The sequence below is a fragment of the Dipodomys spectabilis genome, unplaced genomic scaffold (genome assembly GCF_019054845.1).
Source record: "Dipodomys spectabilis isolate Male_0828 unplaced genomic scaffold, ASM1905484v1 ptg000457l, whole genome shotgun sequence".
NCBI lineage: Eukaryota > Metazoa > Chordata > Mammalia > Rodentia > Heteromyidae > Dipodomys > Dipodomys spectabilis.
In genome coordinates this window covers 2,334,449-2,341,633 of record NW_024871134.1, presented here as the reverse complement: position 1 = coordinate 2,341,633, position 7,185 = coordinate 2,334,449, and the positions used below count along the sequence as shown (strand labels likewise).

The 7,185-nt window shown below is 41.6% G+C and overlaps 1 non-coding gene across 1 annotated transcript; it reads right to left on the bottom strand.

The window, feature by feature from the left end:
* Window positions 1–4,291: 4,291 nt before the first annotated feature.
* On the bottom strand, window positions 4,292–4,398 carry LOC122098091. The gene has a single exon (XR_006145659.1). It is a non-coding gene; the product is annotated as a U6 spliceosomal RNA (small nuclear RNA).
* Between the last annotated feature and the right edge of the window lie 2,787 nt (window positions 4,399–7,185).

Below are 7,185 nucleotides of genomic sequence, written 5' to 3'. Positions count from 1 at the left end.
TGCAATAAACATAGTTGTGCTGGTAGCTTTAGTATGGTCTTGTTTGTAAACATTTGGGTAAATGCCCAAAAGTGGGATTGCTGGGTCATAGGGGAGCTCTATGTGAAATCTTTTCAGGAACCTCCATACTGCTTTCCAAAGTGGTTGAACAAGTTTACATTCCCATCAACAATGAAGTAAGGTTCCTTTCAGTCCACATCCCCTCCAGCATCTGTTGTTGTTAGAGTTCTTGATTATAGCCATTCTAACTGGGGTGAGGTGGTATCTCAATGTTGTTTTGATTTGCATTTCTTTTATGGCTAGGGAGGTTGAACATTTCTTCATGTGTCTATTGGCCATCCTTCTTTCTTCTTCAGAGAAGTTTCTCTTTAAGTCTTTAGCCCACTTATTTATTGGGCAGTTGTTTCTTTGAGGATTTGTTGTTGGGAGATTTAATTTTTTGAGTTCCAGGTATATTTTAGATATGAGACCCTTGTCCGTTGTATGGTTAGTGATGATCTTCTCCCAATCCGTGGGCTTTCCATTGATCTTGCTAGCTCTGTCCTTTGCCATGCAGAAGCTCTGCAACTTTGTGCAATCCCATTTGTCCAACCTTTCTTTGATTTGTTGTGTTTCGGGGTCTCTATTAAGAAAATTTCGGCCTATTCCATCCTGTAATGCTTTCAGAGTCTGTCCTTTTATTAAAAGGCTATTTGAAATAAATCTTTTTTTTTTTTTATAATTTGCCAGTCCCAGAACTTGAAAACTCAGGTCCTCGGCACTGTCCCTGAGCTTTTTTTTATATATATATTTTATTTTATTTGTGAACATACTGTACAGAGGGATTACAATTACATGGGCAGGATAATGCGTACATTTCTTACCAAGCATTGCAGCCCCCTTCACATCCCTTCCCAGCCTCCCTCCCTGAGCATTTTTGCTCAAGGCTAGCACTTTTCCACTTGAGCCACAGCTCCACTTCTGGCTTTTTGCAGCAAAGATAAGAATTGCATGGACTTTCCTGCCTAGGCTGGCTTTGAACCATGATCTTCAGATCCCAGCCTCCAGAGTAGCTAGGATGACAGGCATGAGCCACTGCCTCCTGGCTCCAGTAAGTTTTTTAAAATAACAAAACCAAATGACCATAACATAAAGGATAATTGATCTTCATGATAAAGTTATATTTTTTTCAGCTTAAACTTATTAAAATATAATTTTCTTCTCAGGTCATTTTTTCCTCTTAAGTACTTTCTTTGTTTAAAATTCTTTAAGTTATAAAAGCACACTTAGGCTTGTTTTTAATTTTTCTTGAACAATTTAAACCATGCCCTAAGTTTACAGCAATCTTGGATAAAATCTGATGAAATTTGTACACAAATTGTTTTTGCCGCTCATACAGGCTAGTTTTCCCAGGAGATTATTTGTGAACTCTTTAGCCCTAGAGACAAAATGATAAATTGGGTATAATGCATGGTTATAAATTCAAGGAACCCAGGAATATTCCAGGCAGAAACGTACTAGCTGAGCATTCTGTAATAAATAGAACAGATGAAGTCCCTGTTCTCCTTGACCTGATAGAAGAACAAGATATTATAAAAACAAAGCAAGTATACATTTCAGAGGCAATATGGTCATGAAGAGGAATGAGCCGGCCGAGAGAAGCGAATCATGCAGGTGGTGGAGACACCTTGGAGGAAGGGCTTCAGGTTTGCAGGGGACACGATCTCCATGTGTGCTCTGCACTCTTATCTGGAAGACTCCAGAGCGAGTGGGAAGAACAGCATGGAAGCAGTGAAACCGGCCATGGCTAGAAGGGAGAGACCCAGGAAGGAGCTGTAGATGACAGCCCAAGTAAGGGACTAGCTCTTTCGAGACTTTGAATGAGAATACAAACTTTGATTTTGATTTTTGGATAGAACTCTGTGTGTCGGGGGGGGGGGGGGTATGAGAGAAAAAGAGAGAGAGAGAGAGAGAGAGTGTCCTGGGACTCGAACTCAGGGCCTAGGCACTGTCCCTGAGCTTTTTTTCCTCTAACTCAAGGCCTAGGCACTGTCCCTGAGCTTTTTTTTCCTCAAGACTAGCACTCTACCACTTGAGCCACGGCTCCCCCTTTGGCTTTTTGCTGGTTAATTGGGGATAAGAGTCTCACAGACTTTCCTGCCCTGGCTGGTTTGGAGTCATGGTTCTCAGATCTCAGCCTTCTGGGTATCTAGGATTACAGGCATGAGCCACCAGCTGCCTGCTGGAACCAGAGCTTTCTATCTGCCTGACAGTGCTCAGGTCTTTCTAGACACCTAGCTTCATTCTTTTCGCTCTCAAAATAGAAGAGTCTGATGGTTTACACCATAGTTTGTTCTTCTTCGCAGCTCTGGAGGCTGCATGTGTAAGATGGGGGCCCAGGTGTAGTGGGTTCTTGAGGAACGGCCATTGTGGCTTACTCGTATCCATCATCTCCTTCATCATCTTCATCTTGTCATGGCATGAGCATTAATCCCATGATAATGTTCTCACCCACATAGCAATCCAACCCACTTCCCTCACAAAGGCCCCATCTCCAAACCCCACCACTCTGAGGGCATGCTTCTACTGAAGGAGCGTCCCCACTGGCATGCTATAAACCATCAGACTGTGAGGATGGGGAAAGACACGGCCCTGGCTGAAAGAACTGTGGACTTAATGATTGTTATTGTGAGAACATTTGAAGTGCCTGAGCACTGTCTCTTAGCTTTCTTGATCAAGGCTGGCACTGTACTTGAGATCAAAGTCTCTGTGTGTACACACATGTGTGCATGCGTGTGTGCTGGTACTAGGGCTTGATTGAACTCAGTGCCTGCGGCTCTCCTTTGGCTTTTTTCACTCCAGGCTGGAGAGCTGCCTCTCACTTCTGGCTTTTTGCTGGTTAATTGGAGATAAAAGTCTCTGGACTTGCCTGCCCAGGCTGTCTTCAAGCTATGATCCTCAAATCTCAGCCACTTGAGTGGGTAGGATTACAGGCGTAAATCACTACTCCTGGCTATTTTTTAAAGTGGCATGCTTTACATGCTTTCCAAGTAATAATATGAATAAGAAGAACTGCCTATGAAAAATACTAGTTCAGAAATTAAAAGATATAATGATGCAGAAAAAAATTTAAAGTCTCAATGCAACTGGAAAGATTATCTGTCACCTTCCATGTGGCTTTTTCCCAAGTCTAGGCAGCATTCAGTCTTATGGTGCTGCTCAGAAAAATCCCTGAAAATGATCCTGCATCACACTAGCTTGTGGTCTTTCTCTTATTCTGTATATTTGATGGGTGATGTGGCTTTAATTCGATATCCACAATTCTCTTTTGATTCTGTCAATGTAGGCCCAACAACTACTGACAAACTTTCCATCATGAAAGCCAGGTCTATATGAGCTATCACAGCACAGTTCGGTCTTATGCTGCTTTGTTCACTGGCAAATACAGGCTGAACCTGGAGAGAACACGAGTTAAACTTGTATTATATTTTATTTATTTTTTTTACAGTGAAAGCAGGGGTTAAATTGTGGGGGAGGGACATACAAAGCAACAAATAAATAATCTTATAAATGTGTTAGAAACAATCACATGAAAGAAAAAAAAACATTTGAATACATATCTTAGGGTTCATTTCCCTAACATCACCTTATCTGACCTTTTCTGCTTGACTCAGACATATACTAGATATTGCAAATAAGGGAAACCATGGGACCTATGTTTTTTGGGCCTGGCGTACTTCACTTAATATAATTTTTTCCAAGTTTTTCCATTTCCTAACAAATGGGGCAATGTCATTCTTTCTGATGGAGGCATAGAATTCCATTGTGTATATATACCACATTTTCTTGATCCATTCATCTACTGAGGGGCATCTGGGTTAGTTCCATATCTTAGCTATGGTAAATAATGCTGCAATAAACATAGTCATGCTGGTAGCTTTAATGTAGTCTTGTTTGTAAACATTTGGGTAAATGCTCAAAAGTGGGATTGCTGGGTCATGGGGAGCTCTATGTGGAGTCTTTTGAGGAACCTCCATACTACTTTCCAAAATGGTTGAAAAAGTTTACACTCCCACCAACAATGCAGTAAGGTTCCCTTCTGTCCACATCCCCTCCAGCATCTGTTGTTGTTAGAGTTCTTGATTTTAGCCATTCTAACTAGAGTGAGGTGGTATCTCAATGTTGTTTTGATTTGCATTACTTTTATGGCTAGGGAGGTTGAGCATTTCTTCATGTGTCTATTGGCCATCCTTCTTTCCTCTTCAGAGAAGTTTCTCTTTAAGTCCTTAGCCCACTTATTTATTGGGCAGTTAAAAATATGGAACGCTTCACGAATTTGCATGTCATCTTTGCTCAGCGGCCATGCTAATCTTCTCTGTATCATTCCAATTTTAGTATATGTGTTGCTGAAGTGAACACTTGTATTATATTTTAGATTTGGCATTTTATCCTTTATTTACACAATTGAGGACATCTGAAATCAGAATGGTTAGAATAGGATTTTTTCTTCCTAATCTAGATCTATTATTGAAGTTCATATAAATTATACAAAAGATAACTTACCTTCACAAGTAGACTTAAAAATAATTGCCACTTTATGGACAACCTTGATATTGACAGTCTTATTTCATTTCTGTAACATTTTGTAAATGATAGAGATCCATTTTCTCCCACAATCCAGTCCAACTTTATTTGGTTTTCAAGTGCATTGAAATGCTAAACTGACATTTATTTGAAATGAAATTGAAAGGTAATTATTTTAACCACAACTGAAAAATTTCTTGAAACGAACACAATAAACTTCTTATAATGCAAATCCTCAAGTAAACTTACATAGTTTTTAAAGGCTTGATTTGTTTTTCCAAGCATTTAGTTGTAAAAAAAAGTACACCCAGTAGAGAGATTTCCTATAAAACATACCTTTCACAATTATATTCCTATATATCCATACAGGATGCTACCTCAAAGTAGACAGAAAATGTAATATCATACTTTTAAACTCTGAGGTTTAACAACATATCAGTCTTATCTCAAAGTATAAAAATGTTTATATAAGCTGGCCTAAACTTTTCTGTAATAAATAATTTGTTTTTGGAAACTGTGGTATAAATGTAACTTACAATCATAACTTTCTTTGGCATACAATATTTTTTGGGGGGGTCCAGTCTTGGGGCCTGAACTCAGGGCCTGGGCGCTGTCCCTCAGCTCTTCAGCTCAAGGCTAGTACTCTACCACTTGAGCCACAGTGCCACTTCCGGCTTTTTCTTTTTGCTTATGTGGTGCTGAGGAATCAAACCCGGGGCCTCATTCATGCAAGGCAAGCACTCTACCACTGAGCCACCTTCCCAGCCCCCCGGCCTACAATTTTTAAGTGAATTTGATAAACCACATTATTCAGTACAGCTCTTTATTCAAATACTGATAGACAAGCAACATCACTTAACTAAGTCACCAGTAAAAGCACATCCACCCAAATCTGAGTTCTAGTGTTCTTTGCCTGATCATGAGGGAAGCAGACTCAGTCCCCCGTGGGGGAAGGGGGTGGATGGGGTGATGGATGGGGAAGGTGTGGCCTCTTTCTCTGCTGGCCTGTTGTTCCTTTTCACCTTCAAACAGGTCCTGTACATAGGGATTTGGAACTATTAGCAAGAGCCGATGTCAGCAGGACTTCCACTGCACACATCTGCAAATGTCTCTCCTTCCTCGGGACTCTTCTCCATCCGGCCTTTACACAGCTGGCTCCTCATGCTTCCGATGACCCTTGTCCTTCTCAAAGATCGCCAGGAATGACACCCATGCCTTGTTGTTGACAGAATCTCTTCAACACTACCGACCTCACTTCAGTGGGTATGGAATGAGTTATTCCTAGAAGATTTGCACTCATCCATCTTATTTTAATGTTGACAGCACTAGGCTCTTATATTTTCTGATAAATGCATATGATGAATATTTAATAACCATTTCTATTGGTAATAATAACCTTTCTAGCACGCTTTGGACTGTTGGACCAACCTACCCTCATGTGACTACTCACAAAATCAAGATGAACAGCAGAGACACCATGACCAACTATGGCTTGGTGAGCTCTTGTGTTAACAGCCCTGCCCACATGGTCCTGTGACCCCTCCTCATTTCCCTGTCAGCTTCCCCACTCCCCCGGCCCAGGGTGAATGGGGTCAGATGCAGTATGGCTTCCTCAACCTCTCAGGGCATCTGCTGCCTCTTCTCTCAGCATTTCACTGTTGTTCGGCTAAAGAGAATTGTGCTGTGTGGATGCACAGGGCAGTTTTGTTGTTGTTGTTGCTTTTCTTTTTATTTTACTCAATCCACCAACTGAATTGCATGTCAGTTGTTTCTACTGTGGGACAAATACAGTCCAGGATCACATCTGGCATGCAAATACGTATGTGAACACAGGTGATCGTTTCACTTTAAGGGAGAGCTGGGGTGTCCGAGTCATAGTTAAGTCTGTGGAGGAGACATGATCTGCTTTGTATTATAAAACTCTCCTGCAAGCCAGGCGCCAGTGACTCATGCCGGTAATCCTAGCTACTCAGGAGGCTGAGATCTGAGGATTGCAGTTCAAAGCCAGCCCAGGCAGGAGAGTCTGTGAAACTCTTATCTCCAATAAGCCACTAGAAAACCAGAAGTGGTGCTGTGGCTCAAGCGGTAGAGCGCTCACCTTGAGCTGAAGAGCGCAGGGACAGTGCCCAAGCCCAGCTTTCAAGCCCCACGACCAACCAAAACAAACAAACAAACAAAATATAACTCCCCTGCAGATTCCCAGTTTCTGATATGAAAAGCTCATGGCAGTTGACACTCTTGCATGCACAACAAGGAAAATACAAACAAACCACAAAGCAACAATTTTTCTTGGCCATACCAGAAGTTACACAGGCGCATCTCCCAAGAGCACAGGTAGAGATAGGGTCATAAAGACCAACTGGTGAGGGAAAGGCCTCTGAGCTGTGTGGCCGCCCGTGAGTTCCACAGGGGCTAGGACTTGTGCGTCATATCCCCCAGAGTGTGATTGATGGAAACGGACTTCCATGAGTTGACATAAGTGTCCTGAGTTTATGTGAACAGATAAGACACTCCACTGGGAAACTAAAAGCTAAAAAGGAAGAAGAGATCATATGAAAAAACTTTAGAATAGCAGTAAACAATTGCTCTTTAGTCAGAACTTGATACCGCCTGGAAAGAATA